Below are 11,330 nucleotides of genomic sequence, written 5' to 3'. Positions count from 1 at the left end.
CTCAGCAGTCAATGTATTGACTTCTTAGCCATCCTGTCTCAAGAGGTTCCTTAGCTGTCTAGACCCATGTCATGTTTGAAAGACAGCACTTGTGGGGCGCCTGGGTGGCTCAGTGGGTTAAGCGTCCGACTTTGGCCCAGGTCATGATCTCACGGTTTGTGGGTTCAAGCCCCACGTCAGGCTCTGTGCTGACAGCTCAGAGCCTGGAACCTTCTTAGGATTCTGTGTCTCCCCATCTCTCCCGGCCCCTCCCCCACTCACACTCTTTCTGTCTCTCAAAAGTAAACAAAACATTTAAAAATTAAGAAAGAAAGAAAGACAGCACTTGTAATCCCTTCCAGGGGTGCACACCGGATGTTCTTGATCTGAAGGGTGGAAAGCATGGCCCAAATCATGCCTGTGTCTCGGGAAGGGAAAAGTGCTCTGTCAGCCCAGTAACTTATGTTGGAATGCTATCCCTCTTCTTTCCTAGTGCATTTCCCAAGTGCAAGTCCACCCCTGAGTTCTACAAAGCAGGGACCGTTGCTCGTTCGTGAGCCTCATACAGGGCCTGACACATAGGAGGTGCTCAGTAAATGTTTGGGGAGTGGGGGTGGTTCACTGAGCTATAATTCACAGTGCCCTGGGGAAGGAATTCAAGGCTCTTCCATGGTTTGTTTCCAGGAATCCAAGTAGAGATCAGAAAAATAAGGCTTTAAAGTTGATGAAAACATTTCTTTCGAACGACAAGGGAAAATGCCATGGCCACAGCACCACACAGCATTCTTCTCTGAGTGCCTTGAATGGATCCAACCAGAGCTGCTCTCAGAAACCATCTTCTCCCGTCTTATGAAATAAACAACGTGTCTTTTCATGAGAAATTCCTCATCATCCAGACAGGAGAACACAGAGCTCTGGCTTCGTTATGAGTTTTCCGTGGAAACACACTTTTTCGAGCGTTCTCTCCTGAATCTATATTGAAGATATCGACTGAAGTAGATTTAATTCCAGAGTGAGAAAGTAAGAGCATAAATTCACCGGGACCGGCCGCCCCTGCTGCTCTAGGAGTGTGTGCAATCATCTAGATGTGTGGAGGTGTCCCCAGATAGAAGTGGGCGCGCACACTATATGCCCGAAGGTTCTGCCTCACACCGTGCGGGGGGCTGAATTGTGGCCCCAAAGACGTTCCTGGCCTAATCCAGGAACCTGTGAATTTGTTAGGATGCGTGGCAAAGGGGAATTAAGGTTGCAGAATAAATTAGGTTGCTCATCAACTGACTTTAACTAACATAGGGAGATTATCCTATGTTATCCGATGTCCCTAGTGTTATCCCAAGAGTTTTTTTTTTAATTTTTTTTTTTAACATTTATTTATTTATTTTTGAGACAGAGAGAGACAGAGCATGAACGGGGGAGGGTCAGCGAGAGGGAGACACAGAATCTGAAACAGGCTCCGGGCTCTGAGCTGTCAGCACAGGGGCCCGATGCGGGGCTCGAACTCACGGACCGTGAGATCGTGACCCAAGCCGAAGTCGGCGCTCAACCGACTGAGCCACCCAGGCGCCCCTATCCCATGAGTTTTTACAGGTGCAAATGGGGGGGGCACCTGGGTGGTTCAAGTGGTTGAGTGTCCGACTTCAGCTCAGGTCTTGATCTCACGGCTCATGAGTTTGAGCCCCGAGTCGGGCTGTCTGCTGTCAGCACAGAGCCTGCTTCGGATCCTCTGTCCCCCTCTCTCTCTGCCCCTCCCCTGCTCATGCTCTCTCTCTCTCTCTCTCTCTCTCTCTCTCTCTCTCTCTCTCTCAAAAATAAACATAAATAAAATAAAATAAAAGTGCAACTAGGACTCAGAGTCATCAAAGTCATAAAGACAGAAATTCGAATGGTGTTTGCCAGGGGCAGAGGGGAAGGAGGCTTGGGGAGTGAGTGTTTAATGAGCGTGCAGCTTCAGTGTTGCAAGATGAAAAGGGCTCTGCAGGTGGATGGGGGTGATGGCTGCCCGGCATTGTGAATGTACTTCATGCCTCTGAGCTGCACACTTGGAAGGTGTTATACTGGGCATCTGGGCAGCTCAGTCGGTTGGGCGTCTGACTCTTGACACTGGCTCAGGTCATGATCTTGAGGTTCATGGGATCGCGCCCCGCGTCGGGCTCCATGCGTCAGTGTGGCGCCTGCTTGGGATTCTCTCTCTGCCTCTCCCCTGCTGGCACACAGACTCTCTCTCTCTCAGAATAAACTTAAAAAAAAGAAAGAAATAAATGGTTGTAGAGTAAAAATGACTCAATTGTGCACTTTAAAATGGTACATTTTATATACGTGAATTATATCTCAACTGAAACATGAGACTACACAGCCCCTTTTTCCTGCCTCTGGGTTTGATACATGAGGCTGTGATGCAGAGAGCAGTCAAGCACTAAGAGGGGGAGCCCTGGGGCCCTTGATGAGAGTGTGGGCCCCTGAAATAACTCACGTCCCCCTGACTTCTCGTAATGTGACATAATTAATGCCCTGATCGTCGATGCCAGTCAGTGGCCTCCCTCCACAAAGCCCTGAGCACACGGTATCCACGTGGGCTATCTAGGGTCTCTCCTGCCAGGGGAGCGTGTTATTCCGATTGGCCCAGAAGAAGAGATGCTTTCTTCGGGCTTCGTTCCTGCTGTGTCTCCTCTCACACTCTCCTCCTTCTTCACCCACTGACCTACTGAGGCCAAAGCCTCCTCCTTGCCTGTCCTTTCTGGCCCTTCCGTGAGCCTGTGTAAAGACCCCCCCTGATGCACTGGGCCCCAGGGCCCCAGGGTTGACCGAGTCCCTCTACCCCCTTCCCTGGGGGAAGCCCTGGGCCTGACTGCAGAGCCCCATGCCGGCCCAGTGCTCAGCAGGTCCCCAGGGACCGCTCATCGAGTAGGTGAAGCAGGTGAGAGCGGCTTTATCACTGTGCACAGGATGAGACAGAGTGCACCTCTGTGGTATGTGGGGCTTTCGGGCAGCAGTAGAATCGAGAGCGCACCTACTATGTGCAGGCTCCCTGCAGGTCCCCTGAGGCCTTTAACCTTCACAAATGCCCCGAAGGAAGCACCAGGTCTGTCTGCATTTCACCACCGAAGGGGGAGGCTCAGCCGGCTGAGGCCACGTGCCTGAGTTCACACAGCTGCCAGGCAGACAGGCTGGGGATTCAGACACACTTGTCGCTAACTCTGAACTCTTGAAAAGGATACTAATGCAAAGAGCGACAGCTGACCCTTGTGTGGGCCTCACCGTGCGCCAGGCGCTGCTCTCCAGGGGGGCTGCTTTCGCCCCTGTGTAGATCAGGAAACTGAGGGCCCAAGAGGGAAAACATCCCATAGGTAAGCGGTGCGGCCCAGCGTGGGAAGCCGGTGGTCATTGCAGATCCCTGCCCCCCCCCCCCCGCCCCCACCGGAAACACCCTGCCTCTAGCTCTCGACTTGGTGCAAGGCTTGCACTGCCCCCCCTCCCCCCCATCAGCAAGGCCAGGTGTGTATGATGAGGACGTTGGGTGGGGGAAGAGCCGTCATTTCCTAAAGTGGTTTTTTTAGCCCAAGAGACGCTCACATTTCAGGCGGATGCTGGGATTACAGAGCGGGCGGGGCGCTTGCCTGCCCTTGGGGGGGGGGCTGGAGGGCTCCCAGGCCCCAGTTTGGAAGAGGCAGGGCTGCACCCAACCGAGGCATGCCCACCATGACAGGTGCACCGGGTGACAGGAGAGCGGTGCTCGGGCCAAGGGGAGGGAATGTTCCAGAAAAGGGGACGGGACAGAACATGGAAGCGGCACGTTGGGAGCCTGGCTGGGAGCTGCCCATCAGACAGGGGCGACGCGATGTCGTCCTATGCACCAGCCCCGCTGCAGGCTCTGGGGTGAGCGTACGTTGTCCCAACAGCTCTGCTCACTCCCTGTCGGTCCACACCCGCCTCTCCGGCTGGTGACATCCGGCAGACCTGGGTTCCGCCTCTTACTAGGACTTTGACTATAGACACGTCGTTTCCCTTCCCTGAGCTGTAGTCTCGGAGCGTTAAGTGGAGCGTGGCGGGGCAGGGGCAGGAGTAAATATGGGCAGCCCACAACGTACTCCCTAAACGCCCGCCATGGTCTTGTCACCGAGCCTGTTCTTGTCCTGGGGGCTGGAGTTCGTCTGCTTCCTCGAGGTGGGCTGAACAGTGACCCCCCCCCCCCCATGTCAGTGCCCCAACCCCAGAGCCTGTGACTATGCCCTCTCACGTGGCAAAGGGGCTTCGCAGATGTGACTAAGCTGCCCGCCTCGAGTTGGAGAGATTATCCAGGATTATCCGTGTGGGCACAGGGTAGACACAGGCGCCTTTAAAAAAGGAAGAAGCAGACAAAAGGGACAGAAAGGTTCAACGTCAGAGGGAGCTCAGCAGCTGGGAGAGGACTCCACACGCATTCGTGGCTTTGGGGATGGGGCCGGCTGCCTCTGGAGCCTCGACCCGGGCCCCAGCTGACAGCCAGAGAGGAAGTGGGGCCTCAGTCCTAAAACTGCAAGGAAGTGGATTCTGCCAACGCCTCGAATGGGCCAGGCCACCAGATTCTTCCTCCGAAGTCTACGGCACCTCCCCATCACCCAGCTGTAAGATAAAAAAAAGTTGCCTCAAAATTTGTGGCAGCCCGTTAGGGCAGGGAGAAGTGACCGTACTCCTCAAGCCCCCGCCCTCGGGAACAGGGCTTGGCGCTCAGCTCAGCAGCAAGGTGCCTCACAAGTGCTGGGCCCCCAGCCCTGCTCTCCTGAATCAGCCTGGAGACCGTTCTCTGGCTGGGATGTAGGCAGGATGGTGGAGTCTTGAAAAGGCCAGGCTTATTTGGCTTTTCGTGCCCAAATAAAGCTCTGGTTAGGAGTGTACTTGTTTTTAAAAAAAAAAAAAAAAAAAGCCAAGTGCTGACCCACTTTTCCCTGACGGCTCTGGCTCAGACATGTCCCTCTAAAAGGAAATTTATTTCCAGTACATGCTGTTCCCAGGACTGACATCACCCACCTCAATTGGAAAGAGAAGTGCTTACAAGGGCTCTCAAGGGCTGGTCCCCAACATCTGATAACGTAGCAAAAGTTCTGCAAAAAGCTGGCGTTTTTCTTTTAACTGCATCCGCCTGGCAGTGGAGGGGCTGGGAGTTTGGCCTGAGTTAGACTCTCTAGCTGGGAGAAATGCCGCATGGCCTTTGGTCCCCAGCACTGCGGCCCTCCTGTGGAAGGCAGCACAGGCTGACGGCGGACCACGGTCACCATCACCACTGCAGGCGGGCACAGGGACCGCTACGAGGACAGAGCGTCTCCTCCGGAAGGCTGTGTCTTCCAAGGGGCCGCCTGCCTCCAAGCAGGGCTGGGCTTGGGTGGCCAAGGTGGTCCTGGTCCAGGGTGGCCCCGTTGATACCATCAAGAGCCCCCACCAGCACCAAGATACGGGGATGAGAGGAGCGAGTCAGGGAGAGAGCGTGGACTTTGAAGTCAGCCAGCCCCCTCTCACCAGCTGGGGGGACCTTACGACGAGCCTCAGTCATCCCACCTGTAAGATGGGAGTTGTACTAGTTCTCTATGGCTGCTGTAACAAACCACCGCAAACTCAACTGCTCAACCAACGCAAATGTATTCTCTTAAAGTTCTGGAAGACAGGGGTGCCTGGGTGGCTCAGTCAGTTGAGTGTCTGACTCTTGATTTGAGGTCGGGTCACGATCCCAGGGTCGTGGGATCCAGCCCTGCGTCGGGCTCCGCGTTGAGCTTGGAACGTTCTTGGGATTCTCTCTCTCCCTCTGCCCCTTCCCCGCTTGTGAGCACGTGCTCTCTCTCTTTCTCTCTCTCTTAAAAAAAAAAAAAAAAAAAGAAAGTTGTGGAAGACACATGTCCCTGAAGCTGTGTTCCCTCTGGAGGTTCTAAAGGGGGATCCATTCTTTGCTTTTCCCCACTCATAGGGGCACCTGTGTTCGTTCCTTGGCTTGTGGCCCCTTCCTCCACCTTCACAGCCGGCAATGCAGCCCCTCCAGGTCTCTTTTCGGTGACATCTGCCTTTGTTGCCACATCTCCATCTCTGACTCCAACCCTCCTGCCTCCTTTTGTAAGGGCCTTTGAGACCCCACTGGGCCCACGGGCCAATGTCCCATCACCAGACCCTTAATTCAATCACATCTGCAGAGGCCGCTTCTCCAGGAAACGTCCCCTATGTCCAGGTTCTGGGGATCAGCATGTTGATATCGTGGGTCCATTGTATTCCTGTGATCATCATGCCTATCAAAAAAATATTTTTTAATGTTTATTTCTGAGAGAGAGAGAGAGAGGGACAGAGGCTGAACAGGGAAGGGGCAGAGAGAGAGGGAGACACAGAATCCGAAGCAGGCTCCATGCTCCGAGCTGTCAGCACAAAGCCCGACGCAGGGCTCGAACTCACGAACCGTTGAGATCATGACCTGAGCTGGAGTTGGACGCTCAACCAATTGAGCCACCCAGGCGCCCCTGCTTTTATTGTATTTTTTAAAGTTTATTTATTTATTTTGAGAGGGAGAGAGAGAGTGAGTGAGCATGGGAAGGGCAGAGAGAGAGAGAGAGAGAGAGAGACAGAATCTGAAGCAGGCTCCAGGCTCCGAGCTGTCATCACAGAGCCCGACAAGGGGCTGGAACCTCTGAACCACGAGATCATGACCTGAGCTGAAGTCGGATGCCCAACCAACAGAGCCACCCAGGCGCCTCTGATCATGCCAATTTGGAAGGCTGTTGGGAGGCTTCAAGATACTCCTGGTCTATTAGTTTGCTAGGGCATGTTTCGTAGTCCCCATTCGCAAGTGGGGAGCCCCCTGTGGGTCTGGAGCTTGTCCTCTGGTCTTGTGTCCTTTCACGTCTAACATGGTGTGCCTGCAGAGCTCATTCCCCTCCTGGATTCAACCCCACCTTCCTCTGCCAAGCTCAGGTCTCCCACACTCCTTCCCCCTTCAGTTCTGTGTCTTCTGTTCCCCATCAAGGGGATCATGTGCCGTATTTTTGGGTTATTATTTTATGTATTTTTAAATTTCCTTCTTTTGTATGTTCTCCATAGTGCTGTGATTTGGAACAGAAGGGACATGTCGAAGCTTAAATTTACCCCCGTCTTGACTGGTATTACATTTCCTGAGAAATTGTTATACTTCACCAATGACTGTAAGATTTTTTGAAGAATTCTCAAAAATGACATATGTTTTCTAGTGGGTTTTATGTAGATATCTAAATGTTTTCCATTTAAGCAGTTGCAAAGGATGTAAATTCCAGCATTTATAAATACTGAAATTTTAACACAAAAATGTCACTAGGGGCTCCTGGGTGGCTCAGCTGGTTCAGCGTCTGACTCTTGACTTCGGCACAGGTCACGATCTCACAGTTCATGAGTTTGAGCCCCTATCAGTGCAGAGCCTGCTTGGGATTCTCTCTCTCCCTCTCTCTCTCTCTCTCTCTCTCTGCCCCTCCCCTGCTTTTGTGCTCTCTCTCTTTTTCTCTCTCAAAATAAATAAACAAACTTAAAAAAAGACATTAAAATAGAAATAAGTAGATGGGAATAAAAGAAATGTGCTATCGCAGTGCCTCTCAATTCTCTGGACTTCTAGCACAGGACTCTTAAATATACTTGCTACTTTTCACAAAGAAGCATCCTGTTCAACCCAGCATACTCAAAAGAAGGTGGGAAAATTGAAATATTGTTAATCCTGGTTCACCTCTGCCAAGTCAAAAAATATATATATTAATTTACAGCATCCAATAATATTTTGGGAAATGTTCATGAAAATAATTGCCCGCTGAGTCTGAATAATGCTTACGAAAATTTTATAAAGTAACATGTCTACATATAACATTGATCTGTCAAAAGCAAAATGAGACTTTTCTTCTTCTTTTTTTTTTTTTTTGCCAAAAGAAACTTTTTCTCTTCTTCACTGAAATCGTGCAGGGTATGCAAATGAGTTACAGTCTGAGCTGGTGTGTGTGTGTGTGTGTGGTGGGGGAGAGTAAAAATATCTCACAAACCCTTTCTCATTGCTGAGAACAATAAAAGCCAACAAAAAGGCTTTGGAGAAAATTGGTTTTCTCCCCAGCACGCTTTTGACACGTCTCAAAAATTCTAATTGTAAGGAAAAATTATCCAACACTTGGAAATGAGACAGAGTTTACCATGCGTTCTTTCAGAGTCCTGCTGAGCGCTGGGGAGGGTCAGTCTGGTGGAGTAAATTGGGGCTTTAATAAATACGTGAGGTCAGGTGTTCAATTGTAGAAAACTGATAGGACACGCAGGTTTTTGAGCCAGAGCAAGGCAAATGAATATCGTCTCATAGAGATGCAACGTTGCAGTCCGAAACTTAGAGCTTTATTTTGTATTCATTTTGCAGCCTTACTTCTGTATTATTTCTTCCGGGGAGTTTTGATTTGCTTCAGGTTCATTTTGTGTACTTGTTATCAACTTGACTGTGTATGTTATTACACATGATAAAATGTACCCATTTTAAGTGTAGAAGTCAATGAGATTTGGTCAGTGCACCCACCACCTGCAGACCACCGGCACGATCAAAGTACAGACATTTCCGTCAACCCAGAAAGCCCCTGTGCCCCTTTCCAGTCAACTCCGATCTGGGCCCCAGGCAACACGTGATGTCTCATGTCAGGGTAGGTGAGATGCGTCTTTTCTAGAGTCTCGTGTAAATGAAGTCATTTACTCTTCTGTGTCAGACTGTCTGTCACCAGCACAAGGAGGAGAGACCTCCGCAGGGCAGCAGGTGTCGGTAGTTTCTCCTTTCTCTTGCTCTGGATTGTCCCATTTTCCCGCTGATGAACACTGGGTTATTTCCCATTGGTGACCATCAGGAATGAAGCGGCTGTAACATTCGTGGACGTAGGTTTTTGTCCCTCTTCCTAAGAGGGGAATGACTGGATCGTACAGCAAATGTGTGTGTGTCTAACGGAACTGGCCACATCTTAACACCAAAGCCTTTGCATCGTGTTACATTCCTGCCAGCAAGCCTGACTCACAGCGCCCCGGCCAGGACCTGGTAAGGGGAGAGGGAGGGTTTGTGCTCTTCCTGTGCAGGTGCTCCTGGGTGCCCAGTCCGGGAACTCATGGACAACTTTGGGGGTAGCTGTCCCAGTCCTCTCCTTTCAGTCTCTGTGTCCTCAACACGGTGGAACTGGTGGGCTTTGAGTTACCCCTGTCTGGGCCGTGGGTCAGGCGTGCCCTCCAGGCAGGAAGGCGGTGATCACACACAGGTCCTCTTTTGTTTCTCTTCTGTCTGGGAGCCACCCTGTCCTGGGGTCTGAACACAGCCTTTTTTCCTGCCAGTTTCTTTCTTTCTTTCTTTCTTTCTTTCTTTCTTTCTTTCTTTCTTTCTTCTTTCTTTTCTTTCTTCTTTCTTTCTTTCTTTCTTTCTTTTTCTTTCTTTCTTTTTCTTTCTTTCTTCTTTCTTTCTTCCTTTCTTTCTTTTTTTCAGTTTATTTATTTGGAGAAAGAGAGGGAGATAGGGAGTGAACATGGGGAGGGGGGGAGCAGAGAGAAAGAGACAGACACAATCCCAAGCAGTCTGTCAGTGCACAGCCCGACACGGGGCTCAATCTCACGAACCACGAGATCATGTCCTGAGCCGAGATCAAGAGTCAGACACTTAACGCACTGAGCCCCCCCCAGACCCCCGTCCTTCCCATTTTCTGGTAGGTCGACAGTGGGAGGATAGGCCTGAATGCTGTTATTCTGCCTATATTTGTTTTTCACTTTTTGAAAATTATACTTTCACATACTTGTAACATAGGGGCGGAGCTAAGGCACGGGCTTTGCCACTTCTGGTGTTACCTGCGGCTTCCCTCCTTCTCTTACTCTCCCTTAGGAGCGGGTAGAGACTCCATTCTCCCACTGCAGAGGTAGTCTAAGAGTGCGTGTGGACGTTGCGCTTTTCAGTAGGGGTTGAGTCCCCTAAAACAAGACAATGCATAGAGTTCTTAGAATAGTATCTGCATATTTTAGGCAATCAATAAACGGTAGCTGATTTTAGCACAACATAATAAAATAGGTGATTCTGACTATTAATGACTGCCTTCTTTGTCAAATACTACTTTATTTCTTGAGGCCCCTGGGATAACATAAAGATGTTATCTTTGTCCACCCAGGGTTTCTGAGTCAAGCCTGCTTTCTCTGGGCTACAGCCCATTTTCCAACATCATTACGTTTTACTCATGAAACAACTTTCCACTGAAGCCCTTACTCAGTCTGGTCCCCGTGCTAGAGAAGGTCAGAGAACAGTCAATCACAGCACGGAGTGGGAAGTCTTACAACAAAGAGACATGGCGGGGTGGTGGAGGGAGCCCTGAGGACAGAGTAACTTCCTTCGCTTGGAAAGTCAAGGGGGCTTCCCAGAGGGTGAAGGTCTTGAGTTCAGATTCCAAGAGTGAGTAGAAATTTGCCTGATGGGCATTGTAGGGAGGAGAGAGGACAGCGTCTTGGAGAACTCAGAGGTGTGGGAAGAATGACACTCAGGAAACTGAACCAGGGCATCAGGGTGGGACTGGCAGGCAGGGAGTGAGTTTTTTAAATACTTCATTGAGGGCTCTGTTGGTTAAGCGTCTGACTTTGGCTGAGGTCATGATCTCACGGTTCGTGAGTTGGAGTCCCGCATCGGGCTCTCTGCTGTCAACACAGAGCCCGCTTTGAATCCTCTGTTCCACCCTCTCTGCCCCTCCCCTGCTTGTTCTCTCTCTCTCTTTCTCTCTCTCAAAATAAATCAATAAACTTAAAAGAAAACAACTTTACTGAGATAGAAGTCACAAGGCACACAATTTACCCATTTGAAGAATACGATCTATTGGCTTTTAGGATCTTCAGAGTTATGTGTAACCATGGGGAGCGATTTTTGAAGCTCTTGTAAGGTCCTATTGAAGGTGGCTGTCCTGGGGCTCCTTGAAGTATCTTTTAGGGGTTGTATGGGCACATAAGGACTCACGAGGGGAAGCTGGGATGGCATTTGGGTCCAGGCAGAAAAGGAAAGAGGAAGCCACAGCAGTTTTCCCGGGGATGATGAGGGAGGGGAAGGGGGCCCCCAGGACCTGCCATCACCAGCCTCAGCTTCTTTAACCTGAGGCTGTGTCTTAACACAGGGGACAGCAAGGGTGCAGCCCTGGACCAGGCGGGGGCCCCCAGAAGTCCTTCCTTCTGGGAGCCTCAGAAGGTTTCATCGAACCAGGCAACTCGTGTGGAACAGGTTTCTTTAGCTGCCCCAGCGATGATCTCAGGGAAAGGACGGTGGAAGGAGATTGGTCTGTAGGTACAGATTATTCTTCCTTTTCTGTGGCCTTGGAACTAGTTACTTTCCAAACCTGACTGTGCTTTTAAAAATACAC

General features: G+C 50.6%; 1 protein-coding gene across 1 annotated transcript in view; it reads left to right on the top strand.

Moving 5' to 3' along the window:
• The first annotated feature begins 9,018 nt into the window (after window positions 1-9,018).
• Window positions 9,019-11,330, top strand: part of TRAPPC9 (trafficking protein particle complex subunit 9) — a 578,288-nt gene continuing 575,976 nt past the window's right edge. The window contains exon 1 of the mRNA XM_040494495.1: window positions 9,019-9,030. The gene's annotated coding sequence lies outside the window, so the exon portion shown is untranslated. The remainder of the gene's footprint in view (window positions 9,031-11,330) is intronic.

The sequence above is a fragment of the Herpailurus yagouaroundi genome, unplaced genomic scaffold (genome assembly GCF_014898765.1).
Source record: "Herpailurus yagouaroundi ecotype Mexico unplaced genomic scaffold, PumYag 186, whole genome shotgun sequence".
In the NCBI taxonomy this organism is placed as follows: domain Eukaryota; kingdom Metazoa; phylum Chordata; class Mammalia; order Carnivora; family Felidae; genus Herpailurus; species Herpailurus yagouaroundi.
Note: the sequence above shows the minus strand (reverse complement) of the source record. Positions and strands in the feature narration are given on the sequence as shown.